Here is a 20,777-nt window from a genome sequence, read left to right on the forward strand (position 1 = left end):
TGTTTTTAGATTCTATAAGTGATATCATACAGTATTTGTCTATCTCTGTCTGAGTTATTTTACTTAATAGTATATCTTCCATGTTGCTGCAAATGTCAATATTCCATTCTTTTTATGGGGCAACTTCTTTCTATGCCTTTTAAGCAAATGGCACTGCCACCGCACACATGACATGGCTCCCCAGCTAAGTTTCCATCTCTGGACTCACACAGAGAAACACCAAGTCCTCTTTCTCTTCTCCCATGGGAAGTATATCTTTGAAGCTGAGTCTGGAACCAGTTCTTCCCTCCACCATTTTCTGGCAAACTGGACCTTCTGGTCCCATCTCCAACCCCACAGGACCCATCTCTCTCCCTCTTCATACATTTATCCCTGTCCTGTCCTCTCTACCTCCCACTCTCGGAGAACTCAGAGACAAACATAATTTCACATCAGGTTGATTTTATTTTCATTCTCGATGTATGCAGTTGGTATAATAGTCAACGTCTGTACTGTTGGCCGGTACTCAGCAGCAAGACCCCCGAAGATTTCTGAGGTCTCAAGCCACGCTCTGAAGTCACTGGCTACCCATCGGCCCCACTGGAATGACAGGGGTCTCCACACTCTCTGGGACCTCCTCTGGTCCATTCTGATTCAGCTCTTCATTCACCTTGGAACACTGGCTACAGAGCTTTGAGCCTCTGATTTGCTTAAGTTTCCTTGTGGTGGGAAGTTTCTGAGAAGTTTTCTTGGTCAGCTTTGCCTGAAGGTGATTATTCACTCTCACACTTACCTTGGCTACCTGGAGAAAACAAGAGAGGGGTAGAGAATGGCATTGGTTTGGGGAAGAGGGTGAAGGTGGCCGGGAACGACAGCTTCAGGAGAAGGGGTGTGGGCAGAGAAGGGTTATGTGCCAGGCAAGGACAGGGGAGGGGGGTCTTATTGGGTGGGGTCAATGGGCAAGAGGAGTTTGGGTGGGTTCAGCTCACCTTGACATTTGTTTTGGACCTCAATTGCAAGGAGGTCTTCATCCTTTTGTCCTGGCTAACAGGACGCAGGTGTTTCATGACTACTCTGGAGCCTTGTGGCTTCCCAGTCACCTTAGTCATTTTGAGGCCTCCCAGTGGTCTGCTTCAGAGCCCCTGAGCACCGCTATATATACCCCTCCCCAGGGAGACACACCCTCATGCTTTATGAGGTCAGCAAGTCTCTTCCCCAGCCAATGGTGGCCCTGGGTGAGCCTTGACATCACAAAGCCCCAGCCTGACACCTCTAGTGGAGGATGGGGAGCAATTCAGATGATTTGGTGGGAGAAATAAGGCATTTGTAATGTCCCTTAAGAGCCTACAAACTCACCTGCCATCGTCATCTCTCTACGTCAACTCTGACGGGTCACTTGGCAGGGAGAGTGTGTCTCCTCCAAACCTTACCTCACAGCCACACTATTCAGACTTTAATTCTGTTATCTCTCATCTTTTACAATTATGTAATTTTTAATATCTTGCCTAAAATCCCTCCATGATAATTAGCCTATGTTGAAGTTTTTGTGGAAATGTGAATTATCCACTTTCCTCCTACAAGGTGGCCTTAAAGCAAATTGAAAACCATTTAATTCTGGGCCACCTACCAGAAACCTTTTCCATCCCACCTCCTTTTTTCAGTGTTCACGTAGCTCTCCTCAGTTTTCTAGTTTCCAGTCTGAACCCCCTGTCTTCATTCTGTGAGACTGCACTGAATACACTTGCCCTTGGTCCACTTGGAGCTGTCTGGTTTCACGTCTAGGACTCATGGTCACCTCACTTGGTGTACTACCGAGGCTTGCTTTTTTAACAGTTTGGGGTGAGGCATATAAATGCATGCTTCAGGTTGTGCTGGGTGATCCCAAGAAGGAAATGACCACCTGTGACTGATTAGTATTCCCAGGAAGGGGTGGAGCTTGCTCAGATGTGTGTAAGTCTCATGTGCGAAGGTCTTCTCAACACGTGCCCTCACAAATTCCTTTTCTCATCTTGTTCCCCTGCTGGCACCTCCATTGGAGCTTACCTCACAGTCGAGACCATGGTGGAATTCATTTCCATGAATAGCTACCACAAGCTTCCATGTTCTTGGAGGAAACACTGAGTAATCATGTCCTGTCCATCTAGTTCCCAAGGTCTCTCATTGAGGTGGTTGGCTCTGGAGGAAAGGGGAATGAGTTTTGGGCTTATGAAAAACATAAGAATCTGACAAAATATATGAAAGGCAACAATGCAGATAAAGAATGGACAAAGGATTTGTACAGGAAATTCACCAAATAAATATATACCGAGGGCAACTAAGCACACACAGTACACCAAAATGATGGCTCTAATGAAAGAACAGAGAATAACAAATGGGATGAGTATGTGAAAAAGTTTGAACTTTCATGCACTGCTTATAGCAATACAAAATGGGACAGTCTCGGTGGAAACCACTTTGGAAGTTGCTTAAAAAGTTAAACATTGGGTTACCACATGACCCAGCAATCCCACTCCTAGGTTTATACCAAGAAGAATGAAAAAAAAAGTTTACCCAAGGACTTGAACTTGAATTTTCATAGCAGTCTTATTTCTAATAGTCAAAAAATTGAGATGAAAAAGATGAAAAAACAAACCTGGAGTTGCAATCCTCATATCAGACAATATAGACCTTAAAAATAAGAATAATGCAAGAGATAAAGAAGGACACTACATAGTGATCAAGGGATCAATCTAAGAGGAAGACATAAAAATTGTAAATATCTTCACCCAACGTAGGAACACCTGAATACCTAAAACAAACACTAAGATACATAAAAAGAGAAATTGACAGTAACACAATCATAGTAGGAGACTTTCACACCCCACTCACACCAACAGACAGATCATCAAAACAAAATTAATAAGGAAACATGTCTTAAATGATACCTTAGATGAGATGGATCTCATTGATATCTTCAGAACATGCCATCCAAATGCAGAAGAATACATATTCTTCTCAATTGCACATGGAACAGTCTCCAGGATAGACCACATCTTGGGTCACAAATCAAACCTCAGTAAAATTAAAAATTGAAATCGTATCAGGCATCTTCTCCAACCAAAACACCATGAGACTAGATATCAATTACAAGAAAAAAAAAACTGTAAGAAACACAAACACATGGAGATTAAACAACACATTTCTAAATAATCAACAGGTTACTGAAGAAATCAAAAGGGAAATAAACAATTTTCTAGAAACAAATGACAATGAAAATACAACTCAAAACCTATAGGAAGCAGCAAAAGCATTTCTAAGAGGGAAGTTTATAGTAATACAATACTACCTCAGAAAACAAGAAAAACATCAAATAGACAACCTAACTTTATACCTAAAACAACTGGAAAACAACAACAACAACAACAAAATACTCCAGAATTAGTAGAAGGAAAGAAATCTTAAAGATCTGAGGAGAAGTAAAAGAAAAAGAAATGAGTAAAGATTAATAAAACTAAAAGCTGGTTCTTTGAGAAGAAAAGCAAAATTGTCAAACCTTTAGTGTCATAAAGATAAAAAGAAGAATCAAACCAACAAAATTAGAAATGAAAAAGGAGAGGTTACAACAGCTGTTGCTGCAGCTGCTAAGTCGCGTCAGTCATGCCCAACTCTGTGCAACCCCATAGACGGCAGCCCACCAGGCCCCCCTGTCCCTGGGATTCTCCAGGCAAGAACACTGGAGTGGGTTGCCATTTCCTTCTCTAATGCATGCATGCATGCTAAGTTGCAAACATAGGATTATAAGACACTATTATGAACAACTCTATGGCAATAAAATGGATAACCTGGAATAAATGGACAGATTCTTAGAAAAGCTCAATCTTCCAAGACTGAACCAGGAAGAAATAGAAGTTACGAACAACCCAACTACAAGCTCTAAATCAAAGCTGTGATCAAAAATCTCCCAAAAGACAAAAGCCCAGGAGCAGATAACTTCACAGGTTAATTCTATCAAACATTTAGAGATGAGCTAATGCCTAGCCTCTAAAACTCCTTCAAAAAATTGCAGAGGAAGGAATACTTCCAAACTCATTCTAAGAGGCCACTATCACCCTGATACCAAAACCAGACCAAGACAACACCAAAAAAGAAAACTAGAGGCCAGTATCACTGATGAACATAGATGCAAAAATCCTCAACAAACCTTTAGTAAACAGAATTCAAAAACACATGAAAAAGGTTATACACCATAATCAAGTTGGGTTTATTCCAGGGATGCAAGGATTCTTCAATATATGCAAATCAATCAATGTGGTACACCATATTAACCAATGGAAAGATAAAAACCATATGATCATCTCAGTAGATGCAGAAAAAGCCTTTGACAGAATTCAGCACCCATTTATGATGAAAACTCTTCAAAAAATGGGCGTAGAAGGAAGCTACCTCCACATAGTAAAGGCCACATAGGATAAGCCCACAGCGAACATTATCCTCAATGATGAAACACTGAAAGCATTCCCCCGAAGATCGGGTACAAGACAAGGGTGTCCACTTTCACCACTATTATTCAACCTAGTTTTGGAAGTCCTAGATACAGCAATCAGAGAAGAAAAAGAAATCGGTACCAGACCGGAAAAGAAGAAGTAAAGCTCTCACTGTTTGTGGATGACATGATACTTTACATACAAAGTGCTAAAGATACTATCAGAGAGTTACTACAGCTAATCAATGAATTTAGTACAGTCGCAGGATACAAAATCAATACACAGAAATCACTTGCATTCCTATATACTAACAATGAAAAATCAGAAAGAGAAATTCAGGAATCAACTCCATTCACCATTGGAACAAAAAGAATAAATATCTAGGAAAAACTTACCTAAGAAGACAAAAGAACTGTATACAGAAATCTGTAAGACAGCGATGAAAGAAATCAAAGACGACACAAACAGATGGAGAGATAGTCCATGTTCCTGAGTAGGAAGAATCAATATTTTGAAAATGACTATACTACCAAATGCAATCTGCAGATTCAATGCGACCCCTATCAAGTTACCAATGGCATTTTTCACAGCACTAGAACAAAACTATGGACGGAGCTTCGTGACATTGTACAGGAGACAGGAATCAAGACCATCCCCAAGAAAAAGAAATGCAAAAAAGCAAAATGGCTGTCTGAGAAGGCCTTACAAATAGCTGTGAAAAGAAGAGAAGTGAAAAGCAAAGGAGAAAAGGAAAGATAAGCCCATTTGAATGCAGAGTTCCAAAGAATAGCACGGAGAGATAAGAAAGCTTTCCTCAGCAATCAATGCATAGAAATAGAGGAAAACAACAGAATGGGAAAGACTAGAGATCTCTTCAAGAAAATTAGAGATACCAAGGGAACATTTCATGCAAAGATGGGCTCAATAAAGGACAGAAATGGTATGGACCTAACAGAAGCAGAAGATATTAATAAGAGGTGGCAAGAATACACAGAACAGTACAAAAAAGATCTTCATGACCCAGATAATCACGATGGTATGATCACTCACCTAAAGCCAGACATCCTGGAATATGAAGTCAAGTTGGCCTTAGGAAGCATCGCTACAAACAAAGCCAGTGGAGGTGATGGAATTCCAGTTGAGCTATTTCAAATCCTGAAAGATGATGCTGTGAAAGTGCTGCACTCAATGTGCCAGCAAATATGGAAAACTCAGCAGTGGCCACAAGACTGGTAAAGGTCAGTTTTCATTCCAGTCCCAAAGAAAGGCAATACCAAAGAGTGCTCAAACTATCACACAACTTCACTCATCTCACACGCTAGTAAAGTAATGCTCAAAATTCTCAAAGCCAGGCTTCAGTAATATGTGAACCGTGAAGTTCCAGATGTTCAAGCTGGTTTTAGAAAAGGCAGAGGAACCAGAGATCAAATTGCCAACATCCGCTGGATCATAGAAAAAGCAAGAGAGTTTCAGAAATACATCTATTTCTGCTTTATTGACTATGCCAAAGACTTTGACTGTGTGGATCACAATAAACTGTGGAAAATCCAGAAAGAGATGGGAATACCAGACCACCTGACCTGCCTCTTGAGAAACCTGAATGCAGGTCAGGAAGCAACAGTTAGAACTGGACGTGGAAAAACAGACTGGTTCCAAATAGGAAAAGGAGTATGTCAAGGCTGTATATTGTCACCCTGCTTATTTAACTTCTATGCAGACTACATCATGAGAAACGCTGGGCTGGATGAACCACAAGCTGAAATCAAGATTTCCAGGAGAAATATCAATAACCTCAGCTATGCAGATGACACCAGCCTTATGGCAGAAAGTGAAGAAGAACTAAAGAGCCTCTTGATGAAAGTGAAAGAGGAGAGTGGAAAAAGTTGACTTAAAGCTCAACATTCAGAAAACTAAGATCATGGCATCCGGTCCTATCACCTTATGGCAAATAGACAGGGAAACAGTGAAAACAGTGGCTGACTTTGTTTTTCTGGGCTCCAAAATCACTGCAGATGGTGATTGCAGCCATGAAATTAAAAGATGTTTACTCCTTGGAAGGAAAGTTATGACCAATTTAGACAGCATATTCAAAAGCAGAGACATTACTTTGTCAACAAAGGTCCGTCTAGTCAAGGCTATGGTTTTTCCAGTAGTCATGTATGGATGTGAGAGTTGGACTATAAATAAAGCTGAGCACTGAAGAATGGATGCTTTTGAACTGTGGTGTTGGAGAAGACTCTTGAGGGTCCCTTGGACTGCATGGAGAATCAACCAGTCCATCCTAAAGGAGATCAGTCCTGAGTGTTCATTGGTAGGACTGATGTTGAAGCTGAAACTCCAATACTTTGGCCACCTGGTGCGAAGAGCTGACTCATTTGAAAAGACCCTGATGCTGGGAAAGATTGAGGGCAGGAGGAGAAGGGGACGACAGAGGATGAGATGGTTGGATGGCATCACTGACTCAATGGACACGAGTTTGAGTAAACTTCGGGAGTTGGTGATGGACAGGGAGGCCTGGCGTGCTGCGGTTCATGGGGTTGCAAAGAGTCGGACACAACTGAGCGACTGAACTGAACTAAACTGAGAACAAAACATTTCAGAATTCATATAGAAACACAAATGACCCTGAAAAGCCAAAGAAGTCCTGAGAAAGAGGTGTAGAGGTGGAGGAATCAACCTTCCTCGCTTCAGATTATACTACAGAAGCTACAGTCATCAAGAAAGTATGTTACTGGCACAGAAAACAGAAATATAGGCCAATGGAACAAGATAGAAAGCCCAGAAATAAATCCATGCACCCATGGGTACCTTATTTTTGACAAAGAGGGCAAGAATATACAATGGGGCAAAGACAGCCTCTTCAATGAGTGGTGCCAGGAAAACTGGACAGCTACATGTAAAAGGATGTAATTAGAACACTTCCTAATACCATACACAAAGATCAACTCAAAATGGGTTAAGGATCTAAATGTAAGACCAGAAACTATAAAACTCTTAGAAGAAAACATAGGCAGAACAGTCGATGACATAAATCAAAGCAAGATCCCTTATGGCCCTCCTTCTAGAGTAATGGAAATAAAAACAAAATTAAACAAATGGAACCTGATTAAACTTAAAACCTGTTTCAAAGAAAGGGAAACTATAAGCAAGGTGAAAAGACAACCCTCAGAATGGGAGAAAATAATAGCAAATGAAACACCTGACAAAGGATTAATTTCCAAAATATATGAGTAGCTCATGCAACTCAATACCAGAAAAAGAAACAACCCAATCAAAAAGTGGGAAAATGAAAAAGTGGAAAAAAGACATAAACAGACATTTCTCCAAAGAAGACATACATATGGCTAACAAATACATGAAAAGATGCTCAAGATCACTTATTATTCGAGAAATGCAAATCAAAACTACAATGAGATATCACATCACACACGGCAGAATGCTCATCATCAAAAAATCTACAAACAATAAATGCTGGAGAGGATGTGAAGTAAAGGGAACCCTCTCGCACTGTCGGTAGCAATGTAAATTGATACAGCCACTATAGAAGACGTTATGGAGATTCCTTAGAAAACTAGTAATAAAACCACCATATGACCCAGCAATCCAACTCCTAGGCATATACCCTGAGGAAACCAAACTTGAAAAAGACACATGTACCTCATTGTTCATTGCAGCACTGTTCATTGCAGCACTGCTTACAATAGGTAGAACATGGATGTGAGAGTTGGACTATAAAGAAGCCTGAGCACGGAAAAATTGATGCTTGTGAACTGTGGTGTTGGAGAAGACTCTTGAGAGTCCCTTGGACTGCAAGGAGATCCAACCAGTCCATCCTAAAGCAAATCAGTCCTGGGTGTTCATTGGAGGGACTGATGTTGAAGCTGAAACTCCAATCCTTTGGCCACCTGATGCGAAGAGCTGACTCATTTGAAAAGACCCTGATGCTGGGAAAGATTGAGGGCAGGAGGAGAAGGGGACAACAGAGGATGAGATGGTTGGATGCCATCACCAACTCGATGGACATAAATTTGGGTAATCTCCGGGAGTTGGTGATGGACAGGGAGGCCTGGCGTGCTGTGGTCCATGGGGACTCAAAGAGTCGGACACGACTGAGTGACTGAACTGAACTGACTGAGGTGGATGTATCTAGAATCTATTATACAGAGTGAAGGAAGTCAGAAAGCAAAAGATGAATATTGTATACTAACGCATATATGCGGAATCCAGAAAGATTGTACTGAAGAATTTATTTACAGGGCTGCAAATGAGAAATAGACATAGAGAACAGAATAATGGACATGGGGAGAGGGAAGGAGAGGGTGAGATGTATGGAGAGAGTAACATGGAAACTTACATTACCATATGTAAAATAGAGAGCCAATAGGAATTTGCGGAATGTCTCAGGAAACTCAAACAGGGGTTCTGTATCCACCTAGAGGGGTGGGATGGGCAGGGAGATGCATGGAAAGTTCAAGTGGGAGGGGATATATGTATCAGATCAGATCAGATCAGTCGCTCAGTCGTGTCCGACTCTTTGCGACCCCATGAATCGCAGCATGCCAGGTCTCCCTGTCCATCACCAACTCCCGGAGTTCACTCAGACTCACGTCCATCGAGTCAGTGATGCCATCCAGCCATCTCATCCTCTGTTGTCCCCTTCTCCTCCTGCCCCCAATCCCTCCCAGCATCAGAGTCTTATCCAATGAGTCAACTCTTCGCATGAGGTGGCCAAAGTACTGGAGTTTCAGCTTTAGCATCATTCCTTCCAAAGAAATCCCAGGGCTGATCTCCTTCAGAATGGACTGGTTGGATCTCCTTGCAGTCCAAGGGACTCTCAAGATGGCTAATTCATGTTGAGGTTTGAGAGAATACAAGAAAATTCTGTAAAGCCATTATATTAAAAATGTATTTACATTTTATTTAAAAGCCATTAAATTAAAACATTTAAAATTATTAAATTAAAAATAGTTTTATTTTTTATCAGTCCATTTTTCTCTTTATTTTTGAGCTATTTTAAAGCAAATTCCAGACCTTATATGATTTTACAAACTTCCGTCTACATCTCTTAAAAGCACACAAGTATTTTCTTACTGCTATCACACTGACAAAGTTAACAATGATTTTTAAATGTCATCTAATTTCTAGTCCACATTCAGAAATAAATTTTAAAAAGTAAAAACAGTTGAAATGACTGAAATGTCCATCAGCTGGTGATCGAATAAATAAAACATGCAAGGCAATATTATTTGGCCATCAAATGAATGGAGTTCTGATACATGCTATAGCTCTGAAATGATTATGTTAATTAAAAGAAGCCAGGCACAAATGGCTACATATTGCATTATTCCATTCATATGAATGAATATGTTCCAGATTAGATAATTCTCTAAAGACGGAAAATAGAGGAATAGATGCCAGGACCCAGATGAAGGGGGAAATGGAAAATGTCTGACAACTGGACAGTATTTCCCTTTGAGGTGATGAAAACATTCTAGATTAAGGTAGTGGTTATGGTTATGCAACCTATGAAGAATTTACAAATCAATGAATTATACACTTGAACTGGTAAATTCATGCTACATGAACAACATGTCAATAAATAAAAAGTTTTGTTTAAAAAAACTACTGAACTTGGCTTCTATGTTCAGGAATATTATCCTTCAAAAATAAAGGACAAGTAGATATTCTCATTGGAGAAGGAAATGGCAACCCATGCCAGTATTCTTGCCTGGAGAATTCCATGGACAGAGGAGCCTGGTGGGCTGCTGTCCATGGGGTGACACAGAGTCAGACACGACTGAAGTGACTTAGCATGCATGAATGCATTGGAGAAGGAAATGGCAACCCACTCCAGTATTCTTGCCTGGAGAATCCCAGGGACAGAGGGGCCTGGTGGGCTGCTGTCTATGGGGTCGCACAGAGTCGGACATGACTGAAGTGACTTGGCGGCAGCAGTAGCAGATATTCTCATATGAACAAAAAGTTAGGGAATTTATTCTTAGCAGATATCTGGTCTGTAAGAAATGTTAAAAGTAGTTATTTACACAGAGTAAGATGATATTAAATAGAAATTCATAATACACATGGACCTCTTGTAGCAAGAGACATGTGCTCAACAGATTCTAAAAACATAGCTTTGACAATAACCACAGTTGAATACCTCCAGGTATCTGTGGAAAGGAATGAGAAACTGTTTCCCTGCAAAAACTACAACAGTTTAAATACTCTTAAATGAGAAACAAAATTTCACTTAAAGAAAAATCTCAGACTAAAGAGACAAAAGCTTTTGGTGACTTCCTGTGTCTCATTTTACTCTCCTTTACAACCAGGCCTGGGATAATGGCAAAGGTTGCTGTTACCACAGTAACAAGAGGAGGGGATGAAGAAATACATCCTCATCTTGGACATTTTCTCTAACAGCAACCTTAAAATGCTCGCTGATGGCCACAATATTCACAAGGGTGCTGAGTTCCAACTGATACCCACCCTAAACAGATTGGCAGGGCTCACACAGGGGAAAAGAATAAACACAGGAGAAGCTAAAAGGAAGAGGATATGAACAGGTAAACACAATTCCGTGTTTCTTTAAAAAAGCATACGACAATTTGCACATTGGGTGAATTCTAAGAGACATAAACATTAAGCTGTGAGGACATTATCACCTCTGCCTGAGAATGGAAAAAGGCCACGGTCAAAAGCTGCACATGGCATCAATGATAGAGTAACATTACTATAGTGGACGCTTTAGGGTACTGGTGGGATGGACCTCGGAAGAGCCACTATGTGCATGACTAGAAAAGTGCACTCCCATGAGAGAAAAATAAATAAATAAATAAAGAGGTAGAGATAGTAAGATAAATCAGGTCCTCTCCTGGAATATTTCTGAAATGAACAGAGTTCAAGCACCACACACCCCAAACCAGGTCCTGTGGAACCATTCAGAACACTGAAGTGACGAAAGTAAAGATAGCATACCTGGAGAGAGCAATGGATAAAGAAATGCGATATAGGTCTAGAATGAATTTTTAATCAAGGATTGAAATATGAATGTAGGCTGTCTTTACAGATAGAGATAAATCCAGAGGTCATCACACTAAGTGAAAGGGGGTTGATTCAAGAATCACCATGGGATCCAATGGAGAGGTGGGATACAAAAACTCACAGCAGTGAGCACCCACACAAAGGTGGCATGGACATCGAACCTGACAAGAAACTTATGGGTAGTGGAGGACCCTGCTGGATGGAAGGGATACATCTGGAACTTGGCATTAATTTCTTCTCACAGATACATATACAATACAGAATCCACATAAACCTACTTCAGCAAGAGTGGTAGACGAAACACGTTCTAATAACATGTAGGTGAAAACAAGCACAGCTGAATATCTGGTATTCTCAGTGCCACAGAACAAGACTCTGTACAGGTAAAACAAATGCATCTTTGTCAATCAACTCAAATAGAATAGGAACTTTTACTTAAAATAAAATCCAAGAGTGAGCAGACACCAGGTTTGCTGGCATCCTCTGGATCATTCTACTCTAATGTACAACCAGGCCTGACTAAAAGTCTCAGGCGGCGGAGGCCATCCTAAAAAAGGACAGAATAAAGACAACTTCCAGCGTGGAGGCTTTTCTCTATAACCACAGCATGAAAACTATCGCTGATGGACATCTGATATTCACAAGGCCACTGGACTTGACGTGACACTTACCCTTGAACACGACAAGGGTCATACACACACAAAACTAAATAAATAAACACACATACACACACACAAACCAAAACTGGGACACTCTCAGGAAGAAAACATCAACAGGTAAATACAACTCAAAGTGCTTTCAAAAAGCAAAAAGCCCATGAATAGTACTCCATAAGGTTTCTTATCAGAGATACAAAATCCAAACTGCCACAAGACATCAACTCTGAGCACTGGACAAGGGCACCATGGAAAACGGACCAGACCAGAAATGATAGATTAACATTAGTCAGGGGGATTATTTTATAGTAATGGGAACATGTCAGTGGGAGGAGCCAGTATAAAAATCACTGTGCACGTGCCTTTATAGAAAAAAGTTAGACTGAAAGTATGACATGGCCTCTCCACTCCTAGGATACTTCAGAAATACACAGATTTTGAAAACCGCACACCCCAAAGCATGCAATACAGCAGCATTCCCAACACCCAGAGATGAAAGTGAAGAAAGTACAGAGGGATGAAGAGATGAGTGGATCAAGGAATGGGATATGGCTTTATGATGGAATATGACTCAGGCATTGAAACAAGGATACACTGTCATTGTCAGAGGTACAGATAAGTGTGGTGATAATCAGAGTTGCCAGGGTCCAGCCCCAGCTGATCCAGGGTATTCGAAGGAGAAACGGCGTAGGCGAGGGTCAGGAAACAACTGCTTAATTAAACGTTAATTAAGGATATAAAGAATAATAGAATGAGGATAGCTCAGTAGGAAAATTCAGTGGAGAAAAGAGGCTGAGTAGCTTGGTTTACGCGGGAGACCAATAAAACTTCAAGACAAGAAGTTTGCACCACTTACGTAGGCCGCAGGCGTCCTTCCGTTCTCCCGAAGGGGAGGAGACACTGAGGCCTCCACGGTCAGATCTTAGAAGCCCAGGCATGATTAGCAAGCATGGCGGGTTCTGCGCTCCAGATGGAGACTCAGCCAGAATTTGAGAGAGAGAGCGACATGGGGAGACCAAGTTTCAGTGAATAAGGCCCGCACTTTTATTTTCCAAAGTAGTTTTTATACCTAAAGTTGTGCATAGAGGATAATGGGGGAAGGGGTGGAGTCATGCAAGGACAGCAGTTCCTGGTCCTAATCGAAGCCAGGCTTTCAAACTTATCATATGCAAAAGTTCAGGTGAATTACATCATCTTCTGGCCAGGAGGCCTGTTAACATTTTAAGAAACTTATCTTTCTCTAAAGGTGATTATTCCAAAGTCAGGCACCAGCCTCCAAAAAAGCACTGGACAAAGCTGCATTTTACATTTCTATACACCCATTATATCAATCAATACACTGCCAAGGACACAGTAGGTAAGGAGTATGGAGACTTAGCAGCAAACATTGGCTCAATAAGTGAAAAACCCTTCACCAATACAATTTCTAATCAATCTTTTAACTACTCAAAAGAATCTGTGTTTAGACAGTTTAGAACATCTCCTGCCTCTCACAGTTGGGAGGCTCTGAACAATCACATGTGGCCGGAAAAACCTATTCAGGCAGGCTAGAGGATTTCCAAAGGAGTTTGTAGGTTAAACACTGTCACACCCAGGAATTATTAACTGGAGCTGTAAGCTAATTCTTTTTTCAGAGAGAGGTAGTGGGGGACAGCCCCCCATAAAGTCAGAGGTGTAGGTGAAAGCACAAAGCAGGCAGACTCTGGTTTTGGGGGTAGATGCTCGAGAATTTCCAGGGGGACTCCTGAGGCTCGATCCCACCTTTGCGTATGCCGAGCCTCCTTCCTCATGACCTTTGCCATGGGCGGAGCTCCTGCTCCCGGCAGTGATAGAATTCCAGTTGAGCTATTCCAGATCCTGAAAGATGATGCTGTGGAAAGTGCTGCACTCAATATGCAATATGCACTCAATATGCAATATGCCGGCTCCCGGCACAGAGTCAGTGAAGACGGGCAGATTAGAGCTATGTCATAGGATTTACCTTTCAAACGGGAAAGACAATACTGCTGGCAGTGAGTATCCCGACAGAGGTGAGATGGACACCCAGTGCTGGGAACACCCTGCTGTTTAGCAAAGGAGATGGGTGAGAGGAAGCTTACATTGGAAGGCTGAAATTCACGGATTCCCACAAATAACCTGTCAAATATATAACTGCAAAGACCGAGTTAGCAAGAGTGATGTACTACACACTTTCTGAGAGCAAGTCAGCAGAAATAACGACTGCTGAATGCCTCTGTGTATGGGTGTAAGGGAGCAAGAATTGGTACAGCCACAACAAAGGCAACTCTGTACATCAGCGTGGTCAAACAAGAAATATGAACTACAATAAAACTGAGAAGAAAGGAGACACAAGCTTTGGGGGGCTTCCTCTAGCCCATATTACTCTTTTTTTTTTTTTACACTTTATTTATTTATTTTTTAATTTAATTAATTCATTTTAATTGGAGGCTAATTACTTTACAATATTGTATTGGTTTTGCCATACATCAACATGAATCCGCCACTCTTATTTACAAGCAGAAACGGCTCATACTTCTAAAGATGGAGTTACCATAGTAACAAGAGGAGACCCCCCCCCCCCAAAGAAATGCTGCCACCTCGTGGCCACGTTCGGGAACAGCAACCTTAAACCTTGGGCTGATGGACACTGACAAGGCGGCTGGGCTCTAAATGACACCTACACTTACAAAATGGCCAGGCGCGGGTGGCACACCGAAAAAAAAATGAGAACAAACCACACGATCTGGGAGTAAACATCAACAGGTAAATACTTAGTCAAATCTTAGAAGGAAACCTCTGGAAATGTGCCTCATTTGCACTATTATCAGTGATTAGAAAAGTTACACTGCAACGTGATATCAGTACTGAGAAACCAAAAAGGCCACTATCCAAAAGTCTACAGACAAGGAAGAGTAGAGCAATATTACTAAAGGGGACCCTTGTATGGCACTGGTGGGAGGTAAGCGGTGGGAACCTTTATGAGCATAATTGTCAAAGGGCTTTGAAATCACAAAATGAGAGATAATGTCATATGGCAGTTCCACTCCCAGAGCATTTGAGAAATCAACAGATCGAGGAAAACACATGCCCACACCCACACCCCCACAAACATGCACTGCAGCAGCATTCATAATGCCCAAGAGATGAAAGGAAAGAGAATCATTGGGTGCAGAAGAGAAAGAAACAGGACAGAGGGAACACAAGGAAATATGACTCTGACATTATGAAAATGCAAAAAATGCCATTTCCAGGGATATGCAGAAATCTGAATCACAGTAAGTAAAGAAGGGCAGATTAAAGAGATATCACAACATATCCCTTCCAGAGGGGATTAAAAAACATATTGATGGCGATGAGTACCCAAACAAAACTGAAATGGACTTATACTCCTGGTAAGAAAATTAGGGTTAGCAAAGGGTGTCGGTGGGTGAGAGGCCAAAAGGGGAAGGCTGGAATAAAGCTATACCCACAAATGTCTATGCAATTCATAATCCACATGGACCTCCTGTATCAAGAGACATGTACTCAACGGATTCTAAAAGATAGCTCTGACAATAACTGCAGCTGAATACATCCAGGTATCGGTGGAAAGGAATGAGAAACTGTTTTCCTGCAACAACTACAATGGTGCAAATAATCTTAAATAAGAAATAAAGATTGACTTAAAGACAGACCTCAAAGGCTAAAAAGACAAAAACTTTTGGTGACATCCTGTGTCTCATTCTACACTCATTTACAACCATGCCTGGGATAACCAGAGGCTGCTGTTACCGTATTAACAAGAGGAGGGAATGAAGAAATGCTGCTGCCTTGTGGACATTTTCTCTAACAGCAACCTTAAAATGCCTGCTGATGGGCACACTATTCACAACAGTGCTGAGCTCTAATCAATACCCACCCTTAAGAAATCGCCAGGGCTCACATGGGGGAAAAAACACAGTTACTTCCCCCAAGTAAACACAGGGGAAGCTAACAGGAAGAGGATATGAACAGGTAAACACACTTCTGTGTTTCTTTAAAAAAGCACATGACGGTTTGGACATAGGATGAATTCTAAGCGATACAAACATCTAAGCTGTGAGGACATTATCACCTCTGCCTGAGCATGGGAAAAGGCCACTGTCAAAAGCTGGACCTGGCATCAGTGGTGGAGTAACATTGGTACAGTGGACGCTTTATGGCACTGATGGGATGGACCTGGTAAGAGCCACTATGAGCATGACTAGAAAAGTGCAGTTCCCATGAGAGAAAAAGAAATTAAAAAAAAAAAAAAATATATATATATATATATATATATATATATATATATATATATATATATAAAGAGGTAGAGACAGTATGATAAATCACGTCCTCTCCTGGAATATTTCAGAAATGAACAGATTTCAAACACCACATACCCCAAACCGGGTCCTGTGGCACCATTCAGAACATCGAATTGATGAAAGTAAAGATAGTTAACTTGGACAGAGGAATGGATAATGTGATATAGGTCTAGAATGAATTTTGAATCAAGGGTTGAAATAAGAATGTAGGCCATCTTCAGAGACAGAGATAAATCCAGAGATCATCACACTGAGTGAAGGAGGGTCGATTCAAGAAACATCATGGGATGAGACAGAGAGGTGGGATAGAAAAATCCACTGCAGTGAGCACCCCCACAAAGGTGACGTGGACATCCAACCTGGCAAGAAACTTATGGATAACAGAGGGCCCTAGTGGTTGGAAGGGATACGTCTGGAGCTTGGCGTTAATTTCTTCCCACAGATATAGAATTCAGAATCCATGTAAACCTGCTGCAAAGAGTGGTAGACGAAACATGTCCTAATAACATGTAGGTGAAAACAAGCACAGCTGAATACATCAAGTACTCTCAGTGCCACAGAACAAGAATCTGTACACGTAAAACAAATGAATCCTTGTCAATCAGCTTCAATAGAATAGGAACATTTACTTAAAATAATCCAAGAGTGAGGAGACACCAGGGTTGGTGGCATCCTCTGGCTTGTTCTACTCAAATGTACAACCAGGCTTGACAACAACTCTCAGGCAGTGCAGGCCATCCTAAAATAGAAGGAAATAAAGAAACCTTGCAGCATGGAGGATTTTCTCTGTAATTGCAGCCTTGAAACTATCCCTGATGGACATCTGATATTCACAAGGCCACTGGACTCGACATGACACCTATCCTTCAACATGGTCACACACCCAAAAATAAATAAATAAAATCACACACACAAAACAAAACCGGGACACTCTCGGGAAGAAAACATCAACAGGTAAATACAATTTAAAGTGCTTTCAGGAAGCAAAAAGGCCATGAATAGTGCTCAATAGGGTTTCTTATCAAAGATTCGAAATCTAAACTGTCATGAGACATCAACTCTGAGCAGTGGGAAAGGCCACCATGGAAAACAGTCCAGACCAGAAATGGTAGATTAACGTTAGTCAGGGGGATCCTTTTATATTAGTGGGGGCACATCATTGGGAGGGGAGAAGGGCATGAAAACCCACTCCAGTATTTTTGCCTGGAGAATCCTATGGACAGAGGTGCCTGGCAGGCTACAGTTTGTGGGATTGCAAAGAGTTGGACACGACTGAGCAACTAACACACACACACATCAGTGGGAGGAGCCAGTATAAGGATCACTGTCCACATGCCTTTATAGAAAAAAGAGACAGAAAGTATGACAAGGCCTCTCTACTCCTAGGATGCTTCAGAAATACACGGATTTTGAAAACCACATGCTCCAGAGCATGCAATGCAGCAGCATTCCCAATGCCCAGAGATGAAAGTAAAGAAAGTATATAGGGATGGAGAGATGAATCAATCAAGGCATGGGACACTCGTTCATGATGGAATATGACTCAGGCATTGAAACAAGGAAATACTGTCATTGTCAGAGGTACAGATAAGTGTGGTGATAATCAGAGTCAGTGAAGAAAGGAAGATTAGAGAGAGGTTATATGACTTACCTTTCAAACGGAGCTGACAATACTGCTGGCAGTGAGTGCCCTGAGTGAGGTAATATCGACACCCAGTGCTGGGAACTCCCTGATGCTTAGCAAAGGTGATGGGTGAGAGGAGGGCTTACATTGGAAGGCTGAAATTCACGGATTTCCAGAAATACCTGTCACATACATAATCCACAGTGACTGACTTAGCAAGAGTGATGTACTACACACTTTCTGAGAGCAGGTTGGAAGAAATAACCACTGCTGAATGTCTCTGTGTATTGGTGTAAGGGAGCAAGAATCAGTACAGCTGCACCCAAAGGCAACTCTGTACATCAGCTTTGTCAAACAAGAAATATGAACTACAATAAAACGGAGAAGGAAGGAGACACAAGCTCCAGGATTTGGTGATTGACAGGGAAGCGGGGCATGCTACAGTCCATGGGGTCCCAAAGAGTCGGACAAGACTGAGTGATTGAATTGAAGTTACTGACATATATATTCAAAATCGTAATACAGACTTGAAATAGATGTACAATCCCAAGAGTGGTGTACTACACAAGTTGTAATAATACATCCAGGAAAACAACCACAGATGAGTACCTCTATGTACGGTTGAAGGGATACAAGAATATGTACAGCTATAACAATGAGGCCATTTGAGTCAACATGGATGGACCGAGAGATGATCATATTAAGTGAAGTGAGGCACACAGGGAAAGAAAAATACCAAATGATATCACTTAAATGTGGGATCTAAGATATGACACAAATGAACACATGTATGAAACAGAAACACACTCATGGACATAGAGAACAAACTTGTGGTTTCCAAGACTGAGAGAATTGGGGAAGCAATGGAGTAAAGACTGGGGTTAAGAGATAAAAACGAGAGTATATGGACTGGGTTGACAAGTTTCTACTGTAGAGCACAGAGAAATATATTCAGTATCCTATGATAAATCACAATGGAAAAAAAAATATGGGACCTCCTTGGCAGTCCAGTGTTTAAGACTCCATCCACACTTCTGTTGCAGAGAATGTAGATTCAATCCCTGGTTAGGGAACTAATTCCACATGCTGCACAGTGTAGCCAAAAAAAAAAAAAAAAAAAAGATTAAATAAATGAATGTGTATATAGATACACACATGCACAATGTATACATACACATATATGTGCATAACTGAATCACTTTGCTGTAAAGCAGAAATTAACACATTTTAAATCAACTATACTTCAATTAAAATGTAACATGACTGGGAAAAGAAAAGAGTGCTATATTTCATTGTATGTGAAGTTAATATTCAAAGAAAATTGCTGTAAAAACATGACTCACTACTTAATGGCAGGCTTGTTGAAATACTTAAGGAGACACATACTGATGTCTGCAATCTACTACAAAATGCACCAAGGAAAAATATCGATTAATGATTAGATAGAAGGATGGACAAATGGATAGATAGGTGAGAAAGGAAGTATTGTAAAATGTTTACAAAACCTGACTCCTGTATATGCTGTCTATAAGAGACCCACCTCAAACCAAGGGACACATAGAGAGTGAAAGTGAAGGGCTGGAAAAAGGTATTTCATGCAAATGGAGACCAAAAGAAAGCAGGAGTAGCAACACTCATATCAGATAAAACAGGCTTTGAAATAAAGGCCATGAAATGAGACAAAGAAAGACACTACATAATGGTCAAAGGAATTATAAATATATATGCACCCAACATAGGAGCATGTCAATACATAAGGCAAATGCTAACAAGTGTGAATGGGGAAATTAACAGTAACACAATAATAGCGGGTGACTTTAATACCCCACTCACACCTATGGATAGATCAACTAAACAGAAAATCACCAAGGAAACACAAACTTTAAATGATACAATGGAACAGTTAGACATAATTGGTATCTATAGGACATTTCACCCCAAAACAATGAATTTCACTTTTTTCTCAAGTGCACATGGAACATTCTCCAGGATAGATCACATCCTGGGCCATAAATCTAGGCTTGGTAAATTAAAAAAAAAAAAAAAAGAAATTATTTCAAGCATCTTTGCTGATCACAATGGGGTAAGATTAGATGTTAACTACAGGGGGAAAAACTATTAAAAATATAAATATATGGAGGTTAAACAACACACTTCTGAATAACCAACAAATAACAAAAGAAATCAAAAGATGCATAGAAACAAATGAAAATGAAAACACGACAACCGAAAACCTATGGGATTCAGTAAAACCAGTGTTAACGGGAAGGTTCACAGCAATACACGCTTACCTCAAGAAACAAGAGAAACATCAAATAAATGAGCTAACTTTTCACCTAAAGAAACTAGAAAAAGAAGTGAAGAACCCCAGTGTTAGTAGAAGGAAAGAAATCATAAAAATTTGTGCAAAAATAAATGAAAAAGAAACAAAGGAGACTATAGCAAAAATCAGCAGAAGTGAAAGCTGGTTCTTTGAGAAGATAAATAAAATAGACAAACCATTAGCCTGACTCATCAAGAAAGGGATGGAGAAGAATCAAATCAACAAAATTAGAAACAAAAATGGAGAAGTCACAACAGAAAACACAGAAATACAAAAAATCATAAGAGAATACAATCAGTATCTATATAACAATAAAATGGACAACTTGGAAGAAATGGACAAATACTTAGAAAAGTATAACCTTGC

General features: G+C 40.6%; 1 long non-coding RNA gene across 1 annotated transcript; it reads right to left on the bottom strand.

Annotated features, from left to right (window-relative positions):
* Positions 1-465: 465 nt before the first annotated feature.
* Positions 466-13,462, bottom strand: LOC129638828 (uncharacterized). Its single transcript, XR_008708045.1, has 4 exons — positions 12,996-13,462; positions 2,904-3,091; positions 2,023-2,154; positions 466-781 (listed from the first exon to the last, which is right to left on the bottom strand). It is a non-coding gene; the product is annotated as an uncharacterized LOC129638828 (long non-coding RNA).
* Positions 13,463-20,777: the final 7,315 nt, after the last annotated feature.

Source organism: Bubalus kerabau, chromosome X (assembly GCF_029407905.1).
Source record: "Bubalus kerabau isolate K-KA32 ecotype Philippines breed swamp buffalo chromosome X, PCC_UOA_SB_1v2, whole genome shotgun sequence".
Lineage (NCBI taxonomy): Eukaryota > Metazoa > Chordata > Mammalia > Artiodactyla > Bovidae > Bubalus > Bubalus kerabau.